This window comes from Camponotus floridanus, unplaced genomic scaffold (assembly GCF_003227725.1).
Source record: "Camponotus floridanus strain SB8 unplaced genomic scaffold, Cflo_v7.5 scaffold38, whole genome shotgun sequence".
Lineage (NCBI taxonomy): Eukaryota > Metazoa > Arthropoda > Insecta > Hymenoptera > Formicidae > Camponotus > Camponotus floridanus.
The window spans coordinates 1,443,488-1,456,749 of record NW_020229525.1 but is presented as its reverse complement, the minus strand read 5'-3'; the positions used below and the strand labels follow the sequence as shown (position 1 = coordinate 1,456,749).

General features: G+C 37.8%; 1 protein-coding gene across 3 annotated transcripts in view; it reads left to right on the top strand.

Annotated features, from left to right (window-relative positions):
* The window catches only part of LOC105257726 (protein tiptop), a 142,709-nt gene that overhangs the window by 95,037 nt on the left and 34,410 nt on the right, over positions 1–13,262 (top strand). The gene's annotated exons all lie outside the window — the stretch shown is intronic.

Below are 13,262 nucleotides of genomic sequence, written 5' to 3'. Positions count from 1 at the left end.
TTTTTTAGTGCGCTGCAATGTTAAGCTAAATATGCGAGTATCCAACTCTCAATTAGTATATTGTCTTAACATATTATTAGTAGGTTGTTAAAACGCGAGTTTTATGAGAATCAAAAGTATAGAATAATATAAGAGAGAAGGTAAATCCTGATAATAATCTCTGTTGATGGATCGATTCGTGTAATGCTGGAAATATTGAGAAACATTTGCATCGCGATTATAACGATTCGTTAACCGATTATCATCAACGGATCAGTTTGGTCTAGCTGTAAATCGATTATTTACGATATAAGCGGACAGGTATAAGCGAGTAATAGAGCGAGTAAAAGCGATCGGTAACGTGTTATAGAGATCGGTAAACGCGGCCAAGTATTATAAACAGCATTCTGGACGAACAGGTATCATTGAGGTTTGCTCACATGTCCTTCGATCGGACTATCCTTCACGATTATGATGTTCTTAAGTAACGTTCAATCTATTACCTTGAAAGAACTCGGTAAATCATAATTTCTGTCTCTCATTTTTCTTTTCATATACGTCTATATTAGAATGGTGTCGTTTCTTGGAATCGATGCGAGACATTTATTTTCGTATTCCTAATCAACGAATATATGATTAATTAATGTTGCGATTAAGTCGAGAAAAATATAAAAATCGTAATATACAAGTATTAGATATCGTAGAATGTAATATTCTCAAAAATTGTTTACATGGCTTTCAACTCGGGCTCGCATTGTACAAACGACATCTCATGGTACAACAAACATTACATTTCATTACGAATGCCATCGGATAAGCTTTGTTACGGGCTTTACAAATTTACATTTGCGATTTATTCTCCAAAGCCTAATTAAGATAATGATTTGCATCTTTTTGTCGATTCTATTGTACGACATGGATACGCCATAAGTTTACAACGATTATTAGATAATATACTTTTAGCTTGTCATTATCTCTTTACTTTGGCAGACAAGTTTATAGAATTATACATATAACGTGTTGGTAGTATCTCTAAAAAAACATATTGCTGCGTCATTCGATCGTTTGATAGATATCTGCTCTCAACGTATCTTGCCTCTTTGTATTAAATTCGTGTATCTATAACACAAGATATTTTATTTCTTACAAGTATCGACGTATCAATCAATTGATTATTCGAATATTGATTTACGTATCAATAATAAATATCAATTAAATTCTCTCTTGCTTTTTCGCACATGTATATAATTTTTTTACAATTCACTTAAATCTATTTTATATATTTATATATATATCTATTCATCACATATACACATTTATATACATTTATATATATTTAAATATATATAATTTTATTGATAATAATATATAAAAATATATTAATCAAGCAGAAAAGCAGAAAATATAACAATTAAATAAGATAAATTTGAATCTAAGATATTTGGAAAGAACACAGGACAAATAAATATCAATTGGCAAGTTATTTTACTTGTAAATTCGACATACGCGCGCGTATACATGCCTGTGTAAAAGTTAGTGGTTTTAAAAAGAATTTTTACTTTCTGTTTGAATACCTGCATAAGAAAGTAATTAGTAAGACAAAAGAAAATTAATAACATTATAAATCGAAAGCGTTATTCGGCCGCTCAAAGGCAACGACAATCCAAACTAAGCAACTGGTTGACGTGTCTCACTTGCAAATCCAACGTGACGCCGTAACTCATTACGTCGCCTGAGCGTTGTCTCGAAATGGAGCCGCAAAGTGATAACCGGCTGACTTTTCTTGATCCATTTATCTTGAAATGGGAGTAATCAACTCCGATTTCTCAAATCGCGACCGAAAATCCTTGTCGAAAATCCATGTCGAATTATCATGAATTAATTTAAAACGATTGCGAGAGAGGAATAAATTTGGGGAATATATCAGTATTAAAATTTTGAGACTATCTTGACATATACACATTACACATATGCATACACATATGATTATTTTCATCTTCAGCTTATTTTTATGAAATGTATTATAAGGATAAGATTCATGTTTTTTTTACATTTGTTATTATATTTTGATACATGTATAAAATGTAAAAAAACAATGTCTGTGTTAATTTTAAATTTATTACCGAGATAGTTTGTATGTCTTTCATTTCTTCATCATTCGATTAATTATATATAATATGATATTCCGTGATAAATAATCTTGTGTCCATAATAAATTTATTTATAATAAAAATATTTCTTCTGAAAGCACGTTGTGTATTACGTATGCACAGTAGCATGATGGAACATATCGGATGTTTTCGTCGAAATCTCTTGTATTTTGAATGAAAAAATTTTGGTTAACTCTTGTTTCCAATCCACGCATTTAAACGAGATGCAAATCTTATATTTTATTCGCGATAAAACATTCGACCGTGCTATTATATTTTTCGCTTTACGATCCACCATGTTGCGTTTGGTACATTTGTCGCTGACTCCGCGCAAGTTCGACATCTTTGGATGTCGTCAGATTCGAAGAGATTTAGTTGCAACAGTGTCTTCGAAAGTTGGTCGACTTCCTTTGCCGGATATAATCTCGACTAATGTACCTCGCAGTTGAACTCTTTGTAAATGCAGCTCACGAAGAAATTCTCTGCAGATGAACTTTGTAAAGAGATTTTCTTCGCAGTCTTTGAAAAGCTTTTGGAAAGTATTCGTTGCAAAACACGCTTAACGAAAATATCATTGTCTTTGGCTCGTAATGACGATCGACCGATCGATGGAGCGATGGAAATGAAGGAACATTTACATTGAAAGGCAATTAAGAATAAATCACACCTTTACTGGAATCTCCGCGGTGAAGATTCGTTTTAATTGAAATTCACAAATTCGAGAGACGGGAATAATTGCGCAGCTTTATAACACTTGTGTTATTGCGCAATATATTTCGCGATTTGCGGCATTACGATACTTAATTTTCGAAATAAAGTGCGTTTTTTTAACGATCAAAATATCATCCGCAAAATTATTTCTGCGTAAATATATATCTGCTTTTAAGAGCAGCTTCTTTTAACCTTCTCCGATCAAATTGCAACTTGTGAAATTGTTTTTGCCGCAATGTGTTTTCCTTCCTTCTTATTCTCTCGTCCTCGGTCCGCTTGAATATTAATTACTTTGCAATTCCGAGCAATTCTTTTTAAGAAATACGTCGAATGCGCGCGCGATGTATTTAGAATAATAATAATCATCGAGCGAAACATATTAAAATGAAACGGGCGCCGAGGAATTTACGAGGCGTATCAACTTTCTTGAGAGATCTCCCGGCGCGCACGCATTTAATGGTTAATAATTTTACGGAGGCCCGCACCGTGTTGTCGTAAAAACGCGTCTCGCGGCAGAAAATTAACGTGCTTTAATCAGCGAAATACATCAGAAGGTACTTGAAAAGGCCACTCGTACCTGGCTCCGCGTCCCACAATCGAGATACAACCGTCGTCGGCGGCGGCAATAAATTTTGCGCGAAACGTGTCATCGTAGTCGCTCCGATAAAAGTTACAAGGACACGATCGGCCGGTTCGGAAATAGTACCGGTGTCGTTCCAGGTATACTACGATTCCATCGCGTATATCCTCGTCCATGTATTCTAGCGGGTAACGATGCACCTGCCTAACCCACACAACCGCATACGCGTATAGGTACACTTTGTGTACGTACATGCGACAACTCCGTGAAAATTAGCGACGCAAGTCGGGATTTATTGCCACGTGCTCGCCCCAGGCTCTCATCGCCTGGAAAAAAAAAATATATGGCAGCCGTGTTCATCGCTCGATTATGGTACATTTACCGAGCACGGAAATTCCTCTTTGCTATCACACCGCAACCGATTGGGGTTATCAGTCATCGGTTGGTACTGGAGTATGAATCTTTTTCCCGTGATTTTCGGCAGAAAAAAAAACATGCGAGCTCTGCTTTGCTTGAAAAAGATCGTTTCATTTGCAGTTTGACGTTTATTTTAGCGCACGCAGTAGCTTTGAATAAAATAATAGTTATCATTTCTATAAATAATATATTGATAATAATACATATTATTATTTTAATAATATTGAGCAACAATAACGATAGTAAAAAACACACCATCGTTTAATGTCATATCTTTGCGCTTTGCCCCAGCAAGGAAAATATATTTTTACTCCTTTACATTAAAGCGAAGATAAATTAATAGACCCGCAGTAGAGGTTTTTCCTGGGAAATCGTTGTCAATCTCGCATAATAATTTATATTTCCGTTGATGTAAATCTTTCTACTCGACAGCTGCAGGCCCAACTTAAACATATCCGAATGGTGCAACCGCGCTTTCACTTTATATGAGGCCCATTAATTCTAATTTCGCGTCATTGATGGCGATTTTACTTTTCGCTATTTTATATTTTTTTTCAAATGTCAAGCCCGCATTTCAACTTATCACTATTAACTTATCATCAGTTTAACGATTTACCTCGTTCGATAAATTTTGCTGCACGCATATATGATTATTTTCTACGAATTTATAATTGCCTCTACCCATTACAGGTCATAATGTAATTTAATTCTGTATAATTTAAACTGTATTAAATGAATTGCTTTCTTGACATTTGTCGTGATTCACTATACAATTTATTCGGCAATTTAATTATATATGTATTATTCTCGTTTATTTATAAAAGACATTTCACCGAACATGATTCCAAAGAATAAGATATTTCAAGTCGATCGTTAGAAATTTAAACGGCATATACAAGCTCGCAATAAGATGGCGAAAAATGTGCATCGTGAGCGGAAACGGGAGAAGGTACGAGACCGCGTGCGTGCGCGCGTGCGACCAACACACAGCCCCCGTCGAAAGACTACCCTTCCCGTACCACCCTTGGCCTGCGATCGTCTCGCTGGGCGATAACCCGTGGACGACGTGACAAGTGAAATTCTGTATCCATGGGTCGGCGGGGGATATCGGCGCACGTCTAAATGAACCGTTGTACCTTCTGCTTTGATTTCAAAGAGGACCTCCAACAGCCGAGGAATATTCATTTAAATATCTGTCAATACTCGAGCCCGACGCGGCCGCCTACCCTGGGGATGGACTTATGTGCCCTGCCGCGGCTCTTCGTGTACTCCGTGCGCGCGTATCCTTTTCGTACGTACACATACAAGCGCGCGCGACGCCAATGTCTGATCTCTGTCGCAGGTATTCTCGATCCACTTTTACAATCTGACCGTTCGAGCACCCCTCAGCGTCTACGTCACTCGAATTTTCCGGAAAGTCTTTTTTCGTCTACAGGTGGCAAGCTTCCAATTAGATTCGCAAAGTATACGTTATTGACCGCCTAATAACATGTATCTCATGCAGAAGGAAAACAAACGGGAATACAAGACATTTGACAATAAGCAAGATTTACATCAATCAGATTTATAGATTTCATATAGGCTTAATAGAAGAAAATGTGTCGATTTGTTTTTGTATTTTCTTAATTTATTCTCGATATGTCGATTAGTCTTGTCAATTAGTCTTGTCGTGCATATATAATCAATAATTATTGAGCGGTATGATTCTGCTATTTTTTAAATTGTAAGTAGTCAATTAGTATTATTTAATAGAGCTATTATACCCTCGATTCGATTGATTTTTTTTATTTCAAGCGATTGTACTGAATTATACTTAAAGACATAGATAATAACATTTTCTACATGTAAACTATTATTATCTTATAGTTAACCTGTTATAGAGGTATTCAATTATGTTGTACACATAAATTATATTATGTGTTTGCATGTTTTACAATTCAAAATTATAATTATTGAAGCCAAAGATTCAAAGATGATTAAATACCAATTCTCTCTCTCGTCACTTTACATCATTTAAAAACTGAAAGAATTTACTAAAAATTTCTTAAAAAAATTATCTTGTGTTTGCCATCTATAGAGTGACAATTATATTTTAACACGTGACAGTTTTAATGATAAAAATATGCATTATCTCGCTGAAAAGATAGCCGGTTTAAATCTATGCGCGTGGACAGATAGATATTAAAAGTCGTAAGAAGGAGGAACACGGGAGAAGAAGGAGGACGGGTGTGAAGTGACTGGGTGAAAAGGTGATTTTGCACGACAGGAAGCAGCTTCTTGGCGGGTAGGTGGGTGGACCAGAACGGTTAGCATCCCGGACCAAAGGTAGATGGGGCAGGAACACTTTGCGTGCGTCATTTAAGAGAAGCTTAATGCCGCCGTAAAACGCGCTAACGGCCTACTCTCGTCGTCCCGCCGTCTTTCAGGAGCGGCTATACTTCTTCCGCTCGCGATCGCCTCTTTATCGCGCTAGTTGCTCTTGCTCGGTCGAAAGATGCGCTAAGAGATCTTTAGAGAAGCGATAGTCATCGAGTTAACGTTATACGTATCATTCGCGTACCTTTGTACAAGTTTGACGTTGGCGAATGACGTTTGCGCAAAAAATGGACGTGCGGAGGAAAGAACAATGCTGAAAAAGGGTCAAAATTTGCCTGTAAATTTTTCGTTTACAATTGCCACTTGTTCATTAAAAAACATTTGCCGCAAAACGTGGCTTTTCTGTAAAAAAAAATTGCATTTTTACAATTTTCCCCGGTGTTTGGACAATTTTAAGCTTCACTTTCGAGTTCAGCAGGTTCAAAAACATAAAGATATATCGATTTCCTACAATCCCTTTACAGGCAAATTTTGGCCCTTTTTCAGCATTGTTCTTTTGCACAATGAATGCGTGAAAATGAATAAATTATTTATTTATACATTCCGAGTCAAAGTCTTTTGCTGTAATGTAAACATATTCTGCATACAGATTTTTTACAATCATCCATTTATTTATTTTAATCAAATATGTATAGCTGATCAAGAACTTGTTCTTATCAGCGACAATCGCCAATGTATAATAATATTTATTTCATTCTTTGTGATACAATCTTTGAGGAACGAAACAAGATTATAAAACGATTTACATCGTGCAATTTACGCACTTATATCCACGTAATTGAATTTCTATTGTAACATCCAATATACGCGAACGTTTAGATTTCTACCGCAATACTCAAGTATTATTTTACATAATTATCGTAATATGATTAACGATTGCGCAAAGGTGATCAATTGACTGTCTTGTAATTTGCGTATATCCGTTTTCTTTCTATATTTTATGATGATCATAAAGCGTCGCATGAATTTTTATTATTATTATGGAACAAGAAACGACTCTCCTTTTACGGAGCGACATTTGTTGCGTGCCGCGTGACATCTTTGATTATAACATAGAGAGTCAAATCTCATTAGCTGTTGCTCACGATATTGTTGTCGCAAAAAAAGATGCGTTTCTCTACATATTTTTTTTATTTAGAATCTAGATATATTTATAGCGCGCAATATTGCGGTCTTTTTGATTAAATTTTTCAAGATTCATCGAGTCGTTTCAACTTTTCCACATTTATTAAATTTTTTATTTAATAACGATAATTACACCATACCTTTACAACAGGCCCGATGCATCGATAGAATCGCAATAAATGAAACAAAATGCAACGTCCAACCCAACGATTTCGGAAAGAAAGCAGGAAGGAGCGAAGGAAGAAGCAAAATAGACCCCCCGATATCCGCTGCATCTTCACCCTCGTTCTAGTCAGCGGAACATTTTAATCCAGCCGACCAACGTCACTCTGCCGCCCCGAATAATCAGCCCGAAATTCGTTGCACAAGCGGGTGGCGGGCGGGCGAATTGCCGCGAAACGTAACAAAAGAACGAAATATTAGTCGGTTGGCGGCGGGGGTGGTTCGATGGAGTCGCGACGACGACGAGGCTGACGAGAGTAGCGCGGATTTCTCGGTCTTCTCTCCTCGCTCGCTTCGCGCTCGGCTTGAGCGGGTAATTAGGCCGCGCGTCCAAGGAACTGGCTGTCCTCGTCTTTTAGTACCGGCGATCGCTTAGATCGCGATCTCTCGCGGCGGTTGATTGATTAACAACGTCATCTCCCGACGAGCGCGCCCGACGTATGTCTCGGGACGACAATGATATATCGTTCATTTATTCGAGCATAATGATCTTGTGTTTAATGCGAAATCACACAATGTCCGTGAGCGACACGCTCCTATATATTGCTTAATATGCACATCGAGAATTAGTCATTGGTGGAAATTAATGTGCGAACGATTTGTAAGTAATCGCCAGGGCGCGCCGGATAATTCATTGCCGAGTGTCCGTTCGCGTGCACTTATTTACACGAGACGTTTGCCGAGCGTTTGCATTCCCGGCTGTCGGAATTGAAACTTTGAGAGCTATCGCAATTGCTGGCCCGCGCGCCTCGCGCTGTCCGTGTTGCCTCGTCGACCTTAATGGAGACCGGAGACGGGTTCTCTCCGGGAGGAATCTGCCATATTGCGAAGTTACATAAGACGGAGAATTACTCTCTCGGTTAATAATGCGAGAAAAACTAAATATCGTAACGATATTAACCCGAGGCGAAGTGCCGCGCCACCACGCTCGAGTGAGCGCGCAAGCGGGAAAATCGCCATTTATATCGGTAAAGCGTAAAAATCGCCTAAACGCGTGCGACTTTTCACGCACGATTGATTTTCTCATCCCGCGACTACAATTAAACGTTGTAATGTATTATCGGAAAGTCTTTGGTCGAAAGTTCACAATTATCGTATTACAGTCTTATAACATCAATAAGAAAGCAGTTAATATTACAATTCGCATGCGAAAACTTGATATTGAATCAATTATTTATGTACGTTTATTCATAGAATAATAAATTTAAAGCAAATATATAAGAATCCAAGTAAATTCAAAAAAAGGAAAACTTGAATAATGCGATTATTATCCTATTACAATTTTATAATCAAAAATTCAACAATTTTATAACACCAAACACCCTATTACAAGAAAGAGTTTAATATTACGAATTCTCGTGCAATAACTTGATACTTGAATCGTTATATTTTTTTCAAGAAAAATATATACATATAACATGTGTAATAAATTTGAAACAAATATGATAAATCCAAGTGCGTACAATAATAAACTATCATAATTAAAAAATATATGAATATAAAATTCAGAAGAGGGAAAATGAATATGTAATGCGATTATTATCGTATTACAATTTTGTAACATCAATACTATTACAAGAAGACGTTTAATATTATAAATTCACGTACATTAACTTGATATTTAATGAATTATATATATTATTTATTATAATATATATTTATACACGGAATAACAAATTTGAAATTAACACGATAAATTCGATAAGTGCAAGAGTACAATAATAATAAAGTAAAAAATATCGGCCAAGAAATATGCGAACACAAAATTTAAGAAAAAGAAAATTTGAATATGTAATGCGATGACGAATAAAATATCGCAATGATCTCACGGGGGGACGCTCGTTAATATCGCGCACGCATACTTTAAGCTTCTCGTCGAATAAGTATGTACGATTGTAAGTGCCGACAACTCATGTGCATATGCATCGACAGAACATTCACTTATCGTCGTTTCATCTGACACGATGTAAGCGCTCAGGCGAGCAACATAGTCGAGCAGAATCGGTTGCTGCCACTCGAAAAGCCAATGTTGCACTCTGACGGACCGACAAGGTCACATGCGTGTGTCGCGCACGCTGTAGATTGGGAAATTTATCGAGGACACTTTCATTACGTCGTTTTCTTTAACACGAGAGAAAGCAAGATCCTCGCCGAGATGATTTTATATAAAAGAGACACGAGACGATTATTCGCCGCGTATTACATTTCTACTAGCATTAAGACTATTGATAATATGGATAATCTCAAAAGTAGACGGCATACTTATTAATGTAACTTTCGTAATTTGCGTTAAATCTCGATTATATCTTTGATTTTGCTTGCCGCGAAACAAACATTCTTTTACCAAATTAATTTGCTTTTGCGTGTGACTTATCATAATGGAAAAGAATTCGCAAAAAGTAATTTATAGACTTTAATTTTAGCGTCTGCGCAAAATATCGTTTACGTAAATTCCCGTAGAAATAGGATTCTAAAAGATATATTTTTAAATGCCGCAAGATTATCCGTGCACGTACGTGTAGAATAAATATGTGTATCCTCGTGTTGCCCGCGCGAGGACCAGGAAGAGTGTACGTGTGTGCGCGCTCTATATAGATAAAAGAAGAAGCGGAGAAGAGAGAGAGAGAGAGAGAGCGAGTGAGAGGGGCAGGCGGGGGGGGAGGGGGTTCCTTCGCGATGGGCTCGCGGGAATGACGGGATGCTTGTCGAGCGCGGCTGGCTGCGCGCATCTCGGTAGTGGACGCGTATATCAGCATCGCGTCTTCAACGTCACGACGTTCCAACTCGGCCTTGTCAGTCCATCCGCCGCATCCGACGGCTGCTCCTTGAGTGGCAGCGATTCATTCCGCTCTCTTATACCGCTCGCTCCGCTCTTCACCGCGGCATGACAGGCGATGTGAACGCACCGGGAGTGAATGCACGTGCGATATGTGACTAGTATATGTCGGTGTGCGTGAGACGCGATGCGTGAGACGCTACGATCGCTTCGTGTCGTCGATGAATTTCGGGCTTGACAAAACACGACTTTGCGCGTTTGCCTCTAAATTAGCGCGCGATGGTAAATACACGGACCGATTTAAATTCCTCGGCCTGCGTCCAGACCGCGTCTCTTCGTCGCTGCACAATGAATCAATGCCTTTCTTGAGTGACGTTGATGCATTCCGTTATTCCATCTCCTCGCACGGCAGACTAAACAAATCAAACCGTTTTATATTCGATAATTATGCGACTCGATCTTTTGTAAATTAATTCGATACATAAATGATGATTCGATCGTATCATATTGTAGCGTTAGAGATTGAAGCGATTTAGCAGATTGAAGCTTATAAATGGACTTTTTTTATAAATCTTGCACATTTTCTAAATCTTGCCTAATCGATAAGCGAGAAAGTATAATTTTATACACTTGTACTTTTTATGTAAAAATAAATAATCAAGCTTTAATTTTAGATTATTTGTAAATTATAGGTACATAAATGATATTTATTTTTGCATGTTTCAGCTTAGTTTTGAGTAGATAAATTCTCTTTATTTTCCGCCAAAGAAGTAAATTATCAAGTTTCTCAAGGTTATCGATACATACATATATTTTCCGTGTTTCGTGTCTTGGTGACGTTGAATCAGAGATCACTGAACGAGAGACTTAACTATTTGCTTTCCAACTCTCGCGTGTCCCGCGCACGTTGCCTATATACTATATTCTCTTGCCGCTAGCTTAATTATAATACCATGATATTTATTGCCAGACGTATCGTTTATTTCTGTCGACAGTCGTAGGAGGACCGGGTGAATATGGCGATCGCGTGAAAGCCGCGGCATGAGCTTCGTGGATCAACCAATGAGCCTTATCCTTGTGTTCGCGATATGCTTGTTTCTTAAAGGTCGTCCTTTCGTATCGATACGTCATAAGTGCATTCGGGCTCGGTATAATTAACAGTTTTGATCATTTTTTTAACTTTTTGAGATGTAGAAAATTCTCTTTCTCTTGAAATTGAGACAACTTCGAGATTCCTGTATGCTAGGATAAAATAAAATTCAAATGATGCAGTCTGTTTTAAAAATAATTTGCAATTTTCTTATAAATTGAGATGACATTTATCTCACAATTTTTATTTGTATGAATAACACGTGCATAGACAATTGTTTTTTTCCTTTTGCATTGTCTACGAGTTTAATTCCTGCTCGCGCAGTCACCGACTTGTCAATTATACAAGATAAAATTCTGTCGTGTTTCAAGAAAAACAGTTATAAAATAAATATCATAATAATTTGTTTGCAAAGATCGAAGGAGCTAAAGTGAGATTCTCTTTCGTAGCAGGCAGTTAAGCGCGACGTTAATTGGAATAAAAGCAGAATTATGTTCTTCGCGATGATGGGTTTATATGATATACACATGGTAATGTTCTTGGGGATCTTAAATTGTGTATGGTTAGCTCATTACATTAGCGATGTGATTTCCGCATATATCTATGTACATGCATTTATTACATGTATCTGTGTGTTTACACATGGTTTACACATTTCGTTAATTCTCCATAACAGGAAAGAGAATACATCTTTTTAAATGTGGGAAGCTTATTTATATACTTCTTCGTATCGCGAATTGTATAGAATATCTTATCACAATATATAAAAAGTATATTTTATTATCGTATAATTTTTGGTATATTGTATATTATACGAAAAGTTGTGTATTTACTTGTGTTATTTCACATAATAATTTCACATGATTGTAATACAATTTGCATCTCTTAGCGAATTTGACAATCTCTTCATGCGAAACAACAAAAATTAACTTTACAAAAATTCTCGTATAAATATCATTGTCTTTAATCCAGTCTTCGAATGGAATCAAAGATGATTCATTAAACAGCCGTTATTCGCGCAATTGCAAATTTTTATTCAGCGAATATGCGGACGATGGCGGGTAGGGTTTATTTTCAAAGAAATCCGACGACTGCCTTTATAAACTCGTTACCGGGAATCGCTATATCGTTTTGAAAGAGGGGATATTTAGAGAGAAGAGAAACGATCGGCGACGAGTCGAGAAAGACGCCAAGGCGGGCGATTGAGCGATGCCGGGTCGTTCCGGCGGGCGCCCGGGTTAATAACTGACTGCGCTCTCTTCTTCGGGCAGGGGAAAAATTCATCGGTCTTTCAAGTCTTTCGTGCATAGCAAAGATTCTCCGAACGAAAGTGCGGAAAATCAGGAGCGGGGATTAGAATTGTATATATCGATCACGTTAGTGAAAACACGTTTCTGCGAAATATGTATTCTTTGAAAACGTCGATTGAACATTGCCAAACGAAATGATTCAATATATCGACTTTCTCGTTGCAAGTCCAAAGCTTATATTTCATTACTTTTCGTGTGAATCCGCCCTTGGAGATGCTAGACCTTTCGAGTCGGGGATCGAGCAAGACTCGCGATCGCAATCCTCGGCCACGACGCTCGCGTGTCCCAACTGCGATTTATGCGAGGTCCCGTGATAAGGATGAGCCGGATAATGCGGTCCTCCTCCACCTGCCAGCGGGCGTTCCACGCTCATTTTTAATTCCCCGCGGGACAACCGATTTCGTTAGATCTTATCGCTGTTGGTGATTCCAGGTGAGCCCGTTTGAAAAGGAGGCACGATGGGGTCTCCGTACTTGCCGCCGAAAGTGTGCAGGTGGTTCCCTCGCGTCGTAGACATTTGTCCTTG